Raw genomic sequence first — 17806 nt, forward strand, 5'->3', positions numbered from 1 at the left:
TCTCAATAGTCTTCTCCAACACCCCAGTTCAAAAGCATCAATTCTTTGGTGCTCAGCCTTCTTCACAGTCCAACACTCCCATCCATACATGACCACAGGGAAAACCATAGTCTTGATTAGACAGACCTTAGTCCGCAAAGTAATGTCTCTGTTTTGAGAATAATGATAGGTTACAGGGCAGCAGTGAACAGATTCTTGATCTCTGAAGGAGAAAATTTCACCTTGGGACCGAAGGACACAGACTCAGTCACCCAGAGCTTCATGTAGCAAAGTTTTATTAAAGTAACAGGGATAGAAAAAGCTTTTAATAAGAGGCATTGGAAGGGGGAAGGAGAGTAACCCCCTTGCTAGTTTTTAGCAAGATACTATATACTTTTTCAATTGATTACTAATAATAGATCAAATTTGTTGGAAAAGACCCTGATGCTAGGAAAGATTGAAGGCAGGAGAAGAAGGGGACGACAGAGGATGAGATGGTTGGATGGTATCACTGACTCAATGGACATGAGTTTGAACAAGCTCTGGGAGTTGGTGATGGACAGGGAAGCCTGGCATGCTGCAGTCCATGGGGTCACAAAGAGTTGAACACGACTCAGTGAACTGAACTGAACCGAATAAATCCAAAGAATGTCTCAAGGTTGTAAATGTCTTACCAGACTCACTCACACACATACATCTTATGACAACAAAATTAGCCAGAAGGTTTCTGTTTCTTGGAAAAACATGTCTTACAGCAAGATCAGTTCTGTTCAATCGCTCCGTGGTGTCCAACTCTTAGCTTGCTCAAACTCATGTCCATTGAGTCAGTGATGCCATCCAACCATATCTTCCTCTGTTGTCTCCTTCTCCTCCCGCCCTCAATCTTTCCCAGCAGCAGGGTCTTTTCAAATGTGTCAGTTCTTTGGATCAGGGGGCCAAAGTATTAGAGTTTCAGCTTCAGCATCAGTCCTTCCAATGAATATTCAGGACTGATTTCCTTTAGGATTTACTGGTAGGAGCTCCTTGAAGTCCAAGGGACTCTCAAGAGTCTTCTTCAACACCACAGTTCAAAAGCATCAATTATTCAGGGCTCAGCTTTCTTCACAGTCCAACTCTCACATCTACACACGACTACTGGAAAAAGCATAGCTTTGATTAGATGGACCTTTGTTGACAAAGTAATGTCTCTGCTTTTTTATATGCAGTCTAGGTTGGTCATAGCTTTTTTTTCCAAGGAGCAAGCGTCTTTTAATTTCATGGCTGCATTCACCATCTGCAGTGATTTTGGAGCCCCCCAAAATAGTCTGTCACTGTTTCCATTGTTTCCCCATCTATTTGTCATGAAGTGATGGGACCAATTGCCATGATCTTAGTTTTCTGAATGTTGAGTTTTAAGCCAACTTTTTCACTGTCTTCTTTCACTTTCATCAAGAGGCTCTTTAGTTTTTCACTTTCTGCCATAAGGGTGGTGTCGTTTGCATATCTGAGGTTATAGATATTTCTCCCTGCAATCTTGATTCCAGTTTGTGCTTCATCCAGCCCAGCATTTCACATGATGTACTCTGCATATAAGTTAAATAAGCAGGGTGAAAATATGCAGCCTTGACATACTCCTTTCTGGATTTGGAACCAGTCTGTTGTTCCATGTCTGGTTCTAACTGTTGCTTCTTGACCTGCATGCAGATTTCTCAGGAGGCAGTAAAATACTTTGTTCCATTAACACAACTTAAGAAGTACATTTGGGCATTTTCATAAGCAACATATACTGGTTTATAGAGCAATTAGCAGCTCACTGTTTGAAAAATTTAGTTTCAGATAGTTGCCATGGCAACACAAGGTTAAAGGAGCCTCCTATGTAACTAAGGTGAAGTGAAGGAATGTAGAGGAAAAAAAGTCTGCTGCCTGTTCATTTGCCTCTTTTCCCAGCTTGGGGACCTTGGCCTCCCCATCCGACCATTCATTTTTAAAATAATTTAGTATAATTTTGAGAAATTTATTTGGAAGCATGCTAAAATAAAACTTTCCTGTTTACATAAACAGCATATATTGATCATAAAACCTGGAAAATGCCCTTCTAAAATTACACACAAATATTGCCACTAAAAATAAATTAAAATTTATAAATGAAACAAGTGTATGTATAGTTTTCAAGCTAATTGGTGTTGTAGTGAATTTAGTTGAATGGGAGCTACATTCCAGAATTTGCTCCCGTGTATGGTCCTGGGTCAGGTTTCTGTGAATGTGTGCTAAGCCCAACTTCAATGTCCAACTCTTTATGACCCTATGGATTGCAGCCTGCCAGGCTCCTCTGTCCATTAGATTCTCCAAGCCAGAATAGTGGAGTGGGTTGCCATTTCCTTCTCAGGGGAACTTCACCACCCAGAGATCAAATCCACACCTCTTACATCTCCTGAATTGGCAGTCTGGTTCTTTACCATTAGCATGACATTAGAGAGACAGAAGTGAAGCAGCTGTTTTTACCCTCTAAAAGTCAGTGTAGCGATCTAGGCACAGTTCCATTCCAAACATCATGCACTGGCTCTTTTGGTTGCCAAGGGATAGCACTCAGACCTGCAGCTCTTTCACCTCCAACACGATCTCCTCCTGCAGATTATTAAGGCTGAATCAGATGCAGATTTTTAGTGAATTGCTCTATAATCAAGGTTAAAGATGGACAGACATCAGTCTGTATTCAAAGGCTGTCACAACTCTTGCCTGATTTTCTTCCAGACTGTCGATGCTGACAATATACAATGAGTTCTGGCCCATCACTGGATTCAGAATGACAGCCTTATGTAGATTCTTTTACCAGCTCTCTTCTTTGGGGTCCCTGGTTAGTGACTTTTATCTGATCCTTCAACTGTCCTCTTCCAGACCTCTGTTTCCTCTCTTCTCCCTTACCTACCCTTTATAATAAATCACTTATTCTATATCACCCATAAACTTAAAAACTTAATCTCAGAAAGTTTCCAGCAAGTTTTATAAACTATTCAATAAGGAAATAACTTCAATCTTATATCATCTCTTTCGGAAACTGAAAAACAAAACAAAACAAAAAACAACAACCCGGGTAACAATCCCAAATTATTATATGATGTAGCTTAACCTTAATATTAAAATACAGCAAGAACAATCTGAGAAAGAAAATATATGGGTGATTTTTGCTCCTTAACATAAACACAAAGGTCTTAAACAATCTTTAAAACACCAAATCCATTAATATGTGTATGTAAATACATTAAAGTTAGATTTTATTCTAGAAAGAGAAAGTTGGTATTGCTCAGAAAATCAAATAATTCCCCACATTAACAGAGAGGAAAAAACTATTGACAAGGTCAATGGATATAGAAAAAGCATGTGACAAAATGTATAATATTCATTTTACAAAGCTTAAAGAAATAGGAATGAAAGAAAATGTCCTGCTTAAAGAGTATCTTCAAAAAAGCATTCAATACATATCATGCGCTTTGTGTGCTTAGTCACTCAGTTGTGTGTGATTCTGCCACCCCATGGACTGTAGCCCAATTGGCTCCCCATCCATGGGGATTCTCCCGGCAAAGATACTGGAATGGGTTGCCATGCCCTCCTCCAGGAGATCTTTCCAACCCAGGTCTCCTGCATTGTAGGTGAATTCTTTACTGAGTCACCGGGGAAGCCTGATATATATCATACAGATAGTTTAAGATGTACTTTGATGGAGGAGTAAAAAGATAATGGGAGTGTAAGACGTGGAATTTACATTCTCCACACACAAATATAATAAATGCATCTACAAGTGGAATGACTTCCCGGTGTTGTGTTAGTAGCTCAGCCATGTCCGATTCTTTGCAACTCCAGGGAGTGCAGCCTGTCAGTTTCCTCAGTCCATGGAATTCTCCAGGAAAGAATACTGGAGTTGGTAGCCATTCCCTTCTCCAGGGTATCTTTCCAATCCAGGGATGGAACCCACATCTCCTGCATTCCAAGCAGATTTTTTACTGTCTGAGCCACCAGGGAAGCCCAGCAAATCTACTACACTCTGGCAGAACACCTTAGTCTTTTAAAAAGGAAAGAAAATCTCTAAGTAACTGGGTAGAGCAAAAGGAAAATAGCAAATAAAAATGAGAGAGACAAAGGAATCTGGGAAGGAGCCATGAAGGAAGAAAATTTTCCACAACGTAGGACACACCCTCACTAGTGGAGACAAATGGGAAGCTTCAGAGCCTCAGAGAAGAGTATAGCAACAGGTATACAGTGGGCAAAGCTGAGATAATCCTGCACAGAGGATCGGTGCTGATGCACACTGCCCAGCCTGAGACATTTGTCTGCTTGTGGTCACAAATCAGTGTGGGTAGGGGCTTGGTACTGAGACTCTGGCTTTGGAGGTCAGACCCCAGGGAAAAGACTGAGATTGGCAGCATGAAGACAGCTTATGGAGGCCAGAGTATAACACACCACATCTGAGGGAATCCAGGAAGAAACCTGGGCATGCCAAAGAGGCATGGGACCATTGTTGTGGGGTGCACAAGGAGGGGGTGGGGTCTGCCATAGGAACTTCTTTCTCCTTATGCCCTTAGGCAGCAGGGCACTATTTATGTGAGCTCCAGGGGCTGGTGTGAGTCATGGATCCTATCTCGGATTGAAGAGGCAGGCATGGACCGCTACCACTGTTGTTGCTGCTGCTACCTCCAAGGTTCCTTTGAGCTAGTACAGAACACTGGATATACTTTCCCAGCAGGCCCATCACTGCCTAGGGTACCACGATCGGGAGGTGGGGGACAACTTCCCTGTGAAAGGCAAGAGTATATGGTGCACCCCAGCCTCTTGCAACTTCCTGCCAGCCTCTATCACCACAGGCACTTCCACATCCCACTTGTGCCATATCCTTCCTTCTCCCTGGCCTGAGTGAGTGTGTGCTAATTAGCTACTACTGAACCCTAGGGATAGTGCTACCAAAGAAGAGGAACAGAATTCTCTCCATGCAGCCACAGGGGCAACAGATTAAATCCCTGTAATTGGCTTGGTAAACACTGCATTTGTGGAATATCTAAATAGACAATGAGGGTTCCCACATTTTGAGGCCGGTCTAGCATTAATAACTGTGGGCTTTGAGGGAAAGTACACACAGAAATTGGCTGGGTCAGTGTCTGAGCTGGCCTCACACTACTGATAGCAGGTCCAGAGACCTACCTAGAGGTATTAGAGGACTTTCTGGGCAGGTGAGGATCAGCTGTAGTTCACCATTGGGGCAAGGAAAATGACAGATGGGGCCTCAGGAAATTTCATTATTTCTACTATTTTCCTGTTTCATTTTATTCTGTTCTTTCTTTTATTATTCTTTTAATTTAAAAAATTAATTGGAGGATAATTACAATGTTCTGCTGATTTCTGCCATTAAATGCGAATCAGTCTTAATTATAGATGTATACCCTCCCTCTTGAGGCTTCTTTCCCCCTCCCATCTCACACCGCTTGGTCATCACAGAGAGCCATGCTGGGCTCCCTGTTATATAGCAGCTTCCCACTAATTATTTTACACGTGATAGTGTATATATGTCAATGCTACTTTCTCGATTTGTCCTTTATTCACCTTACCCCGTGGTATCCACAAGTCTCCTATCTATATCTGCCTCTGCATTCCTTCTCTGCAAAAAGTTCATCAGTACTACTTTCTAGGTTCCATATATGTGTGTTAATATACAATCTTTGTGTTTCTCTTTTTAACTTACTTCACTCTGTATAACAGGCTCTAGATTCACCCACCTCACTGCAGCTGACTCAAATACACCGCCTTTTATGGCTGGTTAACATTGCATTGTATGTATGTACTACGCCTTTATCCATTCATCTGTCAGTGGACATTTAGGTTGCTTCCATGTCCTGGCTGTTGTAAATAGTGATGCAGTGAACACTGGGATCCATTTGTCTTTTTGAATTGTGATTATCTCAGGGCATATGCCCAGTAGTGGGCTTCCCAGGTGGCACTAGTGGTAAATAATTTGCCTGCCAATGCAGGAAATGTGAGAAATACGGGATTGATCCAAGAGACACGGGTTCAATTCCTGGGTTGGGAAGATATCCTGGAGGAGGCAATGCAACCCACCCCAGTATTCTTGACTAGAGAATCCTGTGAGCAGCGGAGCCTGGCAGTCTATGGTACACAGCAACTGAAGTGACTTAGCATGCACGCACACACACACACTCACACACTCACTCACACATATACCCAGTAGTGGGACTGCTGGATCATACGGTAATTTTATTCCTAACTTTTAAACGAATCTCCATACTGTTCTTCATAGTGGCTATATCAATTTACATCCCCATCAACAGAGCAAAAAGTGCTCTTTTCTCCACATCCTAGCCAGCATTTACTGTTTGTAATTTTCTTGATGATGCCCATTCTAATTGGCATGAGATGATACTTCATTGTTCTTTTGATCTACATTTCTCTAATTATAAGCAATGTTGAGCATCTTTTCATATATTTATTGGCCACATATATGTCTTCTTTGGAGATATGTCTGTTTAGGTCTTCTCATTTTTTATTTGAGCTATTTTCCTGACATTGAACTGTATGAGCTACTTTTATATTTTGGAGATTAACCCTTTGTAAGTTACTTCATTTGCAATCATTTTCTCAAATTCAGAGAGTTGTCTTTTAATTTTATTTATTGTTTCCTTTGCTGTACAAAAGCTTTTAAGTGCAATTAGTTTCAATTTGTTTATTACTGTTTTTATATCCATTACTTCAGGAGGTAAGCTTCCCTGGTGGCTCAGAGGGTAAAGAGTCTGCCTGCAAGGTGGGAGACTTCGGTTTAATCCATGGGTATGGAAGATCCCCTGGAGAAGGAAATGGCAACCCACTTTAGTACTCTTGCCTGGAAAATCCCATGGATGGAGAAGCCTGGTGCAGGCTACACTCCATGGGGTCATGAAGACATGACTGAGCTACTTCACTTTCACTTTCACTTTCACTTTAGAAGTTGGGTAAAAAAGGATCTTTCTATGATTTATGTGAGAGTGTCCTGCCTAAGTTTTCCTCTAAGAGTTTTATTGTATTTGGTCTTACATTTAGGTCTTTAATGCATTTTGAGTTTATAATTGTGTAGGGTTTTAGTAAGTATTCTGGCTTCATTCTTTTCATATTGCTGTCCAGTTTTCTAGCACCACTTATTTGACAGCTCACAGTGAATGATGTCAAATTTGTCATCTCCAAAGATTTAGCTTTGGGACCAGGGACCAGGCTTGATCACTGAAGAGCTTTTGTGTAGCAGAGTTTTATTAAAGTAAGGAAAGGGACAAAGAAAGCTTCTGACATAGACATCAGAAGGAGGATGGAGTGATCCCCTGGCTAATGTTAGCAAAGGAATTAAATACTTTAATCAGTTGTTCAGTTCAGTTCACTCACTCAGTTGTGTCTGACTCTTTGTGACCCCATGGACTTCAGCACACCAGACTTCCCTGTCCATCACCAACTCCCAGAGTCTACACAAACTCACATCCATCGTGTCAGTGATGCCATCCAACCATCTCATGCTCTGTTATCCCCTTCTCCTCCTGCCTTCAATTTTTTCCCAGCATCATGGTCTTTTCCAATGAGTCAATTCTTCACATCAGGTGGCCAAAGTACTGGAGTTTCAGCTTCAGCATCAGTCATTCCAACGAACACTCAGAACTGATTTCCTTTAGGATGGGCTGGTTGGACCTCCTTGCAGTCCAAGGGGCTTTAAAGAGTCTTCTCCAACACCACAGTTTAAAAGCATCCGTTCTTCAGCACTCAGCTTTCTTAATATCCAACTCTCATATCCATACATGACTACTGGAAAAATTATAGCTTTGACTAGATGAACCTTTGTTGGTTAAGTAATGTCTCAACTTTTTAATATTCTGTCTAGGCTGGTCATAGCTTTCCTTCCAAGGAGTAAGCATTTTTAATTTCATGGCTGCAGTAACCATCTGCAATGATTTTAGAGCCCCAGAAATAAAGCCTCTCACTGTTTCCATTGTTTCCCCATCTATTTGCCATGAAGTGATGGGACCAGATGTCATGATCTTCATTTTCTAAATGATGCGTTTTAAGCCAACTTTTTCACTTTCCTCCTTCACTTTCATCAAGAGGCTCTTTAGCTCCTCTTCACTCTGCCATAAGAATGGTGTCATCACTTTTAGGTGTCATCTGCAGATCTGAGGTTATTGATGTTGCTCCTGGTAATCTTGATTCCAGCTTATGCTTCATCCAGCCTGGCATTTCACATGATGGATTCTGCATATATGTTAAATAAGCAAGGTGACAATATACAGCCTTGACATACTCCCTTCCCAGTTTTGAACCAGTCCATTATTCCATGTCTGGTTCTAACTATTCCTTCTTGACATGCATACAGATTTCTCAGGAGACAGGTAGCATGGTCTGGTATTCCCATCTCTCTAAGAATTTTCCAGTTTGTCATGATCCAGTCAAAGGTGTTAGTGTAGTCAATGAAGCAGTTCAGTTCAGTTCAGTTCAGTCACTCAGTCGTGTCTGACTCTTTGTGATCCCATGAACCGCAGCACGCCAGGCCTCCCTGCCCATCACCAACTCCCAGAGTCCACCCAAACCCATGTCCATCGAGTCAGTGATGCCATCCAACCATCTCATCCTCTGTCGTCCCCTTCTCCTCTTGCCTCAATCTTTCCCAGCATCAGGGTCTTTTCAAATGAGTCAGCTCTTCTCATCAGGTGGCCAAAGTATTGGAGTTTCACCTTCAACATCAGTCCTCTAATGAACACCCAGGCCTGATCTCCTTTAGGATGGACTGGTTGGATCTCCTTGCAGTCCAAGGGATTCTTAAGAGTTTTCTCCAACACCACAGTTCAAAAGTATCAGTTCTTTGGTGCTCAGCTTTCTTCACAGTCCAACTCTCACATCCATACATGACCACTGGAAAAACCATAGCCTTGACTAGACAGACCTTTGTGGGCAAAGTAATGTCTATGCTTTTTAATGTGCTGTCTAGGTTGGTCATAACTTTCCTTGCAAGGAGTAAGCGTCTTTTAATTTCATGGCTTCAGTCATCATCTGCAGTGATTTTGGAGCCCAGAAAAATAAAGTCAGCCACTGTTTCCCCATCTATTTGCAATGAAGTGATGGGACCAGATGCCATGAACTTAGTTTTCTGAATGTTGAGCTTTAAGCCAACTTTTTCACTCTTCTCTTTCACTTTCATCAAGAGGCTCTTTAGTTCTTCTTCACTTTCTGCCACAGGGTGGTGTCATCTGCATATCTGAGGTTACTGAGATTTCTCCCGGCAATCTTGATTCCAGAAGTAGATGTTTTACTTGAATTCCCTTGCTTTTTCCATGATCCATTGGGTGTTGGCAATTTGATTTCTATTTCCTCTCATTTTTCTAAATCCAGCTTGTACATCTGGAAATTCTCAGTTCATGGACTGTTGAAACCTAACTTGAAGGATTTTGAGCATTACCTTGCTAACATGTGAGATATGTACAATTGTGCAGTAATTTGAACATTCTCTGGCATTGCCGTTCTTTGGGATTGGAATGAAAACTGACCTTTTCTAGTCCTGTGGCCACTGCTGAGTTTTCCTAATTAACTGGCATACTGAATGAAACTCTTTAACAGCATCATCTGTAAGGATTTGAAATAGCTCAGCTGGAATTCCATCACATCCACTATCTTTGTCCATCATGATGCTTCCCTAGGCCCGCTTGACTTCACACTCCAGGATGTCTGGCTCTAGGTGAGTGATCACACCATCATGGTTATCTGGATCCTTAAGACCTTTTTGTAGAGTTCCTCTGTGTATTCTTGCAAATGTTCTTAATGTCATCTGCTTCTGTTAGGTCCATTCTTTTTCTGTCTTTTTGTGTCCATTTTGGCATGAAATATTTCCTTGGTATCTCTAATTTTCTTAAAATGATCTGTAGTGTTTCCCTTTGTATTGTTTTCCTCATTTCTTTGCAGATAAGAAAGCCTTCCTTATCTTATGTCTGTTTGCTATTCTATGGGACTGTATTCAGATAAGTATATCTTTCCCTTTTTCCTTTGCCTTTCAATTCTCTTCTTTTTTCAGTTATTTGTAAAGCCTTCTCAATTAAACATTTTGCCTTATTGCATTTTTTTTCCTTAGGGATGGTTTTGGTCACCTCTCCCTGTACAATGTTACGGATCTCCACAGTTCTTCATGCAACTCTGTCTCAGATTTAATCCCTTGAATCTTATTTGTTACTTCACTTTCCTAATTAACTGGCATACTGAATCAAACTCTTTAACAGCGTCATACTTTGTATAATCATAGGGATTTGATTTAGGTAATACCTGAATGGTCTAGTGGTTTTCCTTACTTACTTCAATTTAAGTCTGAATTTTGCAGTAAGTATTTCATTATCTGATCCATAGTCAGCTCCTGGTCTGGTTTTTGCTGACTGTATAGTTTCTCTATCTTCAGCTGCAAAAATATAATCAATCTCATTTTGGTATTGACCATCTGGTGATTTATACATGGAGGGTTGTCTCTTGTGTTGTTGGAAGGTGTTTGCTATGACCAGTGTGTTCTTCTGACAAAACTGTTAAACTTTGCCCTGCCTCATTTTGTCCTCCAAGGCCAAACTTGCCTGTTACTGCAGATATCTTTCGACTTCCTACTTTTTCATTCCAGTCCCCTATAGTGAAATGGACATCTTTTTGTGTTATTTGTTCTAGAAGGGCTTGTAGGTTTTCATAGCACTGTTCAACATGAACTTCTTCAGCATTAGTGGTTGGGGCATAGACTTGGATTACTGTAATGTTGAATGGTTGCCTTGGAAATGAACCAAGATCATTCTGTCATTTTTGAGATTGCACCCAGATATAGTATTTTAGGCTCTTTTGTTGACTATGAGAGCTACTCCATTTCTTCTAAGAGATTCTTGTCCACAGGAGTATATAGTGGTCATCTGAATTAAATCCACACATTCCCATCCATTTTAGTTCATTGATTCCTAAAATGTTGATGTTCACTCTTGCCATCTCCCGTTTGATCACTTCCAATTTACCTTGATTAATGTTGATTTAACATTCCAGGTTCCTAGTTCATACTGTTATTTATGGCATCGGACTTTACTTTCACCACCATATACATCCAAACTGGGCATTGTGTCCACTTTGTCTCAGCCTCCTCATTCCTTTTGGAGCTATTTCTCTACTATTCTCTAGTATCATATTGGACTCCTATCGACCTGGGGAGTTCATCTTTCATAGTCTTATCTTTTTTCCTTCCCATACTGTTCATGGGGTTCTCAAGGCAAGAATGCTGACGTGATTTGCCGTTCCCTTCTGCAGTGGACCACATTCCATCATAACTCTCCACCATGGCCTGTCCATTTTGGATAGCCCTACATGGCATGGCTCATAGTTTCACTGAGTTACACAAGGCTGTGAGCCATGTGATCATTTTGGCTAGTTTCTGTGATGAGATTTTCATTCTGTATGCCCTCTGATGGGTGATGATAAGAGACTTATGGAAGCTTCCTGATGGGAGGGACTGGCTGTAGGGAAAACTGGGTCTTGCTCTGGCCATGCTCAGTAAATCTTTAATCAATTTTCTTTAAATGGATGGGGCTGTGCTCTCTCCCTGTAGTTTTGCCTGAGGCCAAACTATGGTAGGGTAAATAGCAAACTCCTCATAAAGGACTTATGCCAGCCCAGAAGGCCTCCCAGGAAAGCTGCTGCAGCAGGCCACTGTTGATCCACGCCTCCACCAGAGACTCACAAGCACTCACAGGCAAGTCTGGTTAAGTCTCTTGTGGGGGTCACTGCTTCTTTCTCCTGGGTTCTGATGAGCACAGGTTTTGTTTATACCCTCCAAGAGTTTCTGTTTCCCCAGTCCGGTGGAAGTTCTGTAATCAAATCCCACTGACTTTCAAAGTCAGAACCCTGCGGATTCTCAGTCCCTTTGCTGGATCCCCAGTTTGGGAAGTCTGAGGTCAGGCCTAGAACTTTCACCATAGTGGAAGAACTTCTTTGGTATAATTGTTCTCCTGTTTGTGACTCACCCACCCAGTGGCTCTATCATGGGCTAATGGTGGCCTCCTCTGAGAGGACTTGTGCCACATGCTGCTCCTCCCAGGGCTGCTACTGCCAGGGCCCCTGTCCCTGTGGCAGTGGCCTGCTGTCCCATGCCCCCCAGGAGACCCTCAAATGCTGTCTTTTGCGGAGGTCACTGCTCTTTTCACTGGGCTCTGGTATGCAGTTTAGTTTGTGGTCTTCAAGAGTCTTTGGTGGGTACGAGGTTTGACCTTAAATGTGATGGTGCCACTCCTATAGTCTTGTGGCTTTTACTGTGTCCTTGAATGTGGTGTATCTTTTTTTGGTGGGTTTCAACATTTTCCTGTCAATGACTGTTCAGCAGCTAGTTGCGATTTTGGTGTTGTTACTGGGAAAAGAGTGCACGTTCTGCTCTGCCATCTTGACTCTGGGATACTATGATGGAAAAGAATATTTTAAAAACTGTATGTATGTGTATAACTGAGTCAGTTTGCTATAGAGCAGAAATTAACACAGCATTATAAATCAATTCTATTTCAATAAAAAATAAAGAAAAAATCAATGTGAAAAGGCAATATACAGAATAAGAAAAATATTTACAAACCATATATGTGATAAGATGTTAATACTCAAAATATATAAATAACTTGTACAATTCAATAACAAAAAAGGAAAAATAACTCATAATACAATCAAAATTGATAAATATCTGAAAAAACATTTTACCACAAGGATGTATGAATGGCTGAAGGTCTAGGAAAATATGGTCAACATCACTAGTTAATATAGAAATGCAAATTCAAACCACAATGAAATCACCTCACATCTATTATAATGTTCAGCATCAAAAAAAAAAAACCAAAAAACAAAAGTTAAATGCTTGGATGGAGGTGGAGAAATTTTTGCACTGTTAGTAGGAATGTAAATTGATATAGTCATTATGGAAAACTGTATGTAGTTTCCTCAAAAACCGAAAAATAGAGCTACCATATTATTTAGCAATTCCACTTCTAGGAATATGCCTTCAGGAAACAAAGACACTAAAAGATATATGCACCCCCACGCTCACAGAAACATTGTTTATAATAGCCGTGATATAGAAACAACCTAAGTGTCTATCAATGGATGAATGAATTAAGTTGTGAGGAGCGTACATGTGCACACACACATACACACACACAATAGAATATTATTCAGCCATAAAAATGAAGAAATGCTGCCATTTGCAACAACAACAACAACATGGATGGACCTTGAATTCATATGCTAAATGAAATAAGTCAGACAGAGAAAAGCAAATAAAGCTGACCTTCGAGCAACTTGTGAGTTGGGGCACTAATCTCACATTCTCAAAAATCTGAATATAACTTTACAGTCAGCTCTCTGCATCCATGGTTTCACATTCACAGAGTCAACCAACCACAGATCATGTAGTACTATAGTGTGTATTTTTGGAAAAAATTCACATATAAAATGAACCTATGCAGTTCAAACCTATGGTGTTCCAGAGTCACCTGTACCGTATCATCTTATTATCATCTTATCATCTTATTATCTTATTATTATCCTTATGTATCATCATTATTATGATTATATTATCTTATTATTATCATTATGTATCATCTTATTACTGCATCATCTTATCATCTTAGAAAATAGACAAACACAAACAAAACCACTATACTTATAATAAAAGAGAACAGACTTGTAGTTACTGAAGTCAGAGGATGGGGAGAAGAGGAATTAGAGAAAGATGATCAAAGGTTATAAACTTCCAGCTATAAGACAAATAAATCCTAGGGGTGTAAGGTGCAACATGATAACTACAGTTAACACTGCTGTACTATACATAAGAATGTTGTTAAAAGAGTAGGTCCTAAGAGCTCTTATCTGAATGTTTTTCTTTTCCTTGTATCATATCCATATGACATGAAGAATGTTAGTTAAACCTATTGTGGTAATAACTTAACAATATATGTAAATCAAGCCATCAAGCTGTATACCTTAAGCTATGTAGTGATGTATGTTAATTATTTCTCCATAAAACTGGGGGGAAAGTGTAATTCAGTTGTATTCTACCTAAAATACCTAATAGTTAGCTAAAATTCCATTGATACTCCTTCAAAGGTAATAGAATATTTGTTTACTGCTTTTAAGATTCTTTCTTTGCTTATTTTAGTCAGAGGTTTGATGACAATGTGCAAAAGTGTGACCTTATATTTACCCTGCTAAGAGTTGACTGACCTAATTGAATTAGTAGGTTGTCTTTTCTTAAATCTGGAAAATTCTGGCCATTATTTCTTCAAATAGTGGTTTTGTCCCAGTTTTTTTCCTCTTTCTGGACTCCAATAACGTATTTTTAGACATTTCAAGCAGCTCCTTTATGTTTCATATTCAGTATTACATATTTCTTCATTAGTTTTACTCTCTGTATTTCATTTTGTGAACTTTCTGCTGCTCTGCCTTTGCCTTTACTAATCCACTGTTCTTTTATGTCTAGTTTGCTATCAGCCCCATTCAATCAGTTCTTAATTACAAATACCTTGCTCACTGTACATATTAGCCATTTAATTATTTTATTGATTTAGTACTCTATTATTTTCCATTTATCTGTTCATTATGTCAATCTTAGTGCCTATTTCCTTTAAGATATTAATTATAGCAATTGTGAAATCCTTATCTGCTTACTCTGATATTTGGATCATTCCTCTTTCTATCCCTGTTGACTATTTTTATCTTCACTATTGGTCACCTTTTCTCCTGATTATTTGTGTTTCTATTAACTTTTTATCATACACCTTATGCTGTTGATGATATATTGCAGAGACTCTAGATTTTATCTTTCTCTAAAGAGTGTTAATTTTGATTTTTACAGGAGCTAAATTACTGGCAAATTACCTTTATCATTTTAAAACTTGATTTTTATGGTGAACATATTTTATTTTATCTTTCTGTGGTTTCAACTAAAAGGCTGGGATATTTACCAGGAGATTTTCACTCAAATTTGACTGTAACTTTAATATTTCCATAGCACTGTGCAGCATCTGAATCTCATCTCTCTAGACTCCCAGCATCTTTTAGGCTGCCTGGAGGCTTGGCTTATAAATAAAGAGCATAAAAAGCATTCAAAGATATTTGTTGCTACCCCAGAACTGTAACATCTATTTGCTAAATCCACTAAGATCTTTGTTTTCCACTTGGAATCTCTTCTAAAATGCTGCCACTTGGAAAATTTCTTCAGAAGGAAGACCAAGGTAAGTGTGGGGTTGCCTCTTTGCAGTCTTTCCTTTGAGAGTTTTAAGACCTGAATTGGTTTCTGGCAAGTGAGAGGAAACAAATGTTGCATAAATGTGGTATTTTTTTTTATAAAAGTCACTCAGTTATGACTGGAAAAGGAAGTCTTACTGCAAAATTTATTTTAGTTGTCTAAACCAGTAAGGGTAGTTTTACACTCAATAAAACCTATATTTCTATCTAAGCCATCAAGTTCTCCAAGAGTAGGAGAGATACAACCCTACTTTGTACTGTTATTATAGCTCGCCCTTATTTCTATATAAGAAGTATGTTCCCATTTCAATAATATGAAGAACAAGTGCTTATATATACCCACACAAATACAAATACATATTTATATACTCTTGAACATACATATTGCCATGTATTAATTTGACTTTATCCATATATTTAATGAAACTAAAAAGTGAGAATGAATAATATCCATTTAATAGCAGTTTTATGACACAGCTACAAAATCTGAATGTTGGAAGGTATAGAAATAATTGTATTTTGAAAACAAATTATGATTTCAACCAGCATATGTAGCTAAATATAGCACATAATTTTCCCACCTAAAGCTGTTACCACATGGTTTGCCTTGAATCTGATAGTCTGGACTCCTGCAAACAAAAACAAGATATCACCAAATGATCAGCAAAGGTTGTTTGTCAAATATAGGATCTGAAATTTTTCTTCATTTATTAAAAAAAATTTATTGGGGGTACAACTCATTTATAATGTTGTGTTGGTTTCAGGTCTACAGCAAAGTGATTCTGTTACACACATACACATATCAATTATTTTTCAGATTCTTTTCTCATCTAAGTTATCACAGACATTGAGTAAAGTTCCATGTACTAGTCAATATGTTTTTGTTGATTATTTATCTTATATATGGTAGCATATGTATGTTCATCCCAAGCTCCTGATTTATCCCTCCCTCATCTATCTTTCTGTTTTGTAAATTAGTTCATTTGTATCATTTAAAAAATTAGATTCCACATATGGGATATTATATAGTATTTATATTTCTTTGTCTTACCTACTTCACTTTGTATTATGATAATCTCTAGCTCAATACATCTTACTAAAAATGGCATATTTTTGTTTTTCATGGTTGAGTAATAGTCTGTTGTGTATGTATGTATGTGTGTGTGTATATATATATATACCACATCTGCTTTATTCATTCCTCTGTTGATGGACATTTTGGTTGCTTTTGTGTCTTTGCTATTGAAAATAGTGCTGCAGTAAACATTGGTGAGGGGGAGTTGCATTTATCTTTGACATACATACAGTTTTCTCTGGATTCATGCCTAGGAGTTGAATTCCTAAATCATATAGTAGTTCTATTTTAAGTTTTGTAAAGACCCTTCATATTGTTTTCCACAGTGGTTATACCAACCTCTATTCCCACCAACAGTGTAGGAGGGTACCCTTCTCTTCATGCACTCTCTATGATTTATTATTTGTATATTTTTTTGATGACGGTGGACATTCTGACTGTTGTGTGGTGATACCTCATGGTAGATTTTATTTACAAAATTCTAATGATTAGTCACATTGAGCATATTTTCATATGCTTTTTGGACGTATGTACGTCTTCTTTGGAGAAATGTCTATTTAGATCTTCTGCAGTTTTTATTTGAGTTTTTCTATAGAGCTGCATGAACTGTTTATATATTTTAGAGGTTAAATTTTGGTTGGTCACTTCACTTGCAAATGTTTTCTTACATCCTGTGGGTTGTCTTTTCATTTTGTTTATGCTTTTTTTTGCTGTGAAGAAGTTTTTAAGTTTAATCAGGTCCTATTTGTTTATTTTTGTTTCTATTTTCATTACTCTGGGAGGTGGATCAAAGAAGGCATTGCTGAAATTTATGTTAAAGTATATCTTGCCTTTTGTGGGGTCACTGCTCCTTTCTCCTGGGTCCTGGTGTGTACAAAGTTCTGTTTATGCCCTCCAAGAGTCTATTTCCCAGTCCTATGTAAGTTCTGGCAGCTCTATGGTGGGATTAATGGCGACATCCTCCAAGAGGGCTTATACCATACCCAAGTCTGCTGCACCCAGAGCCCCTGGCCCTGTGGCAGTCCACTGCTGACCCACACCTCCACAGGAAACACTCAGAAACACTTCTGTCTCTGTCTCTGTGGGGTCTCTGGGTCCTGATGCACACAACGTTTGTTTGAGCCCTTTGAGCATCTTTGGTGGGAATGGGGTTTGATTCTAAATGTGAATTCGCCCCTCCTACCACCTTCCTGGAGCTTCTCCTTTGCCCTTGGACATGGGGTATCTCCTCAAAGTTTCTCCACTGCCACACAGCCACTGCTCCAGCACTGTGCAGCCACCACTGGAATGCTTCAGTAGCTTCCTAACTCATCTCTTGACTCTGTTCTGGGCCCACAGAGTCCATATTCCTGAAAGAAGCCAGAGCAAACTGCTCCATCAAAGTCTGTCTTCTCTGTTGATTGCCTGTTCTGCTTCTCACACAGTAGAATGGAAGCGCTGTAGGAGGAGAGTTCACTGCTGGATATTGCAAGCTACTAA

Source organism: Capricornis sumatraensis, chromosome 4 (genome assembly GCF_032405125.1).
Source record: "Capricornis sumatraensis isolate serow.1 chromosome 4, serow.2, whole genome shotgun sequence".
Taxonomy (NCBI): Eukaryota; Metazoa; Chordata; class Mammalia; order Artiodactyla; family Bovidae; genus Capricornis; species Capricornis sumatraensis.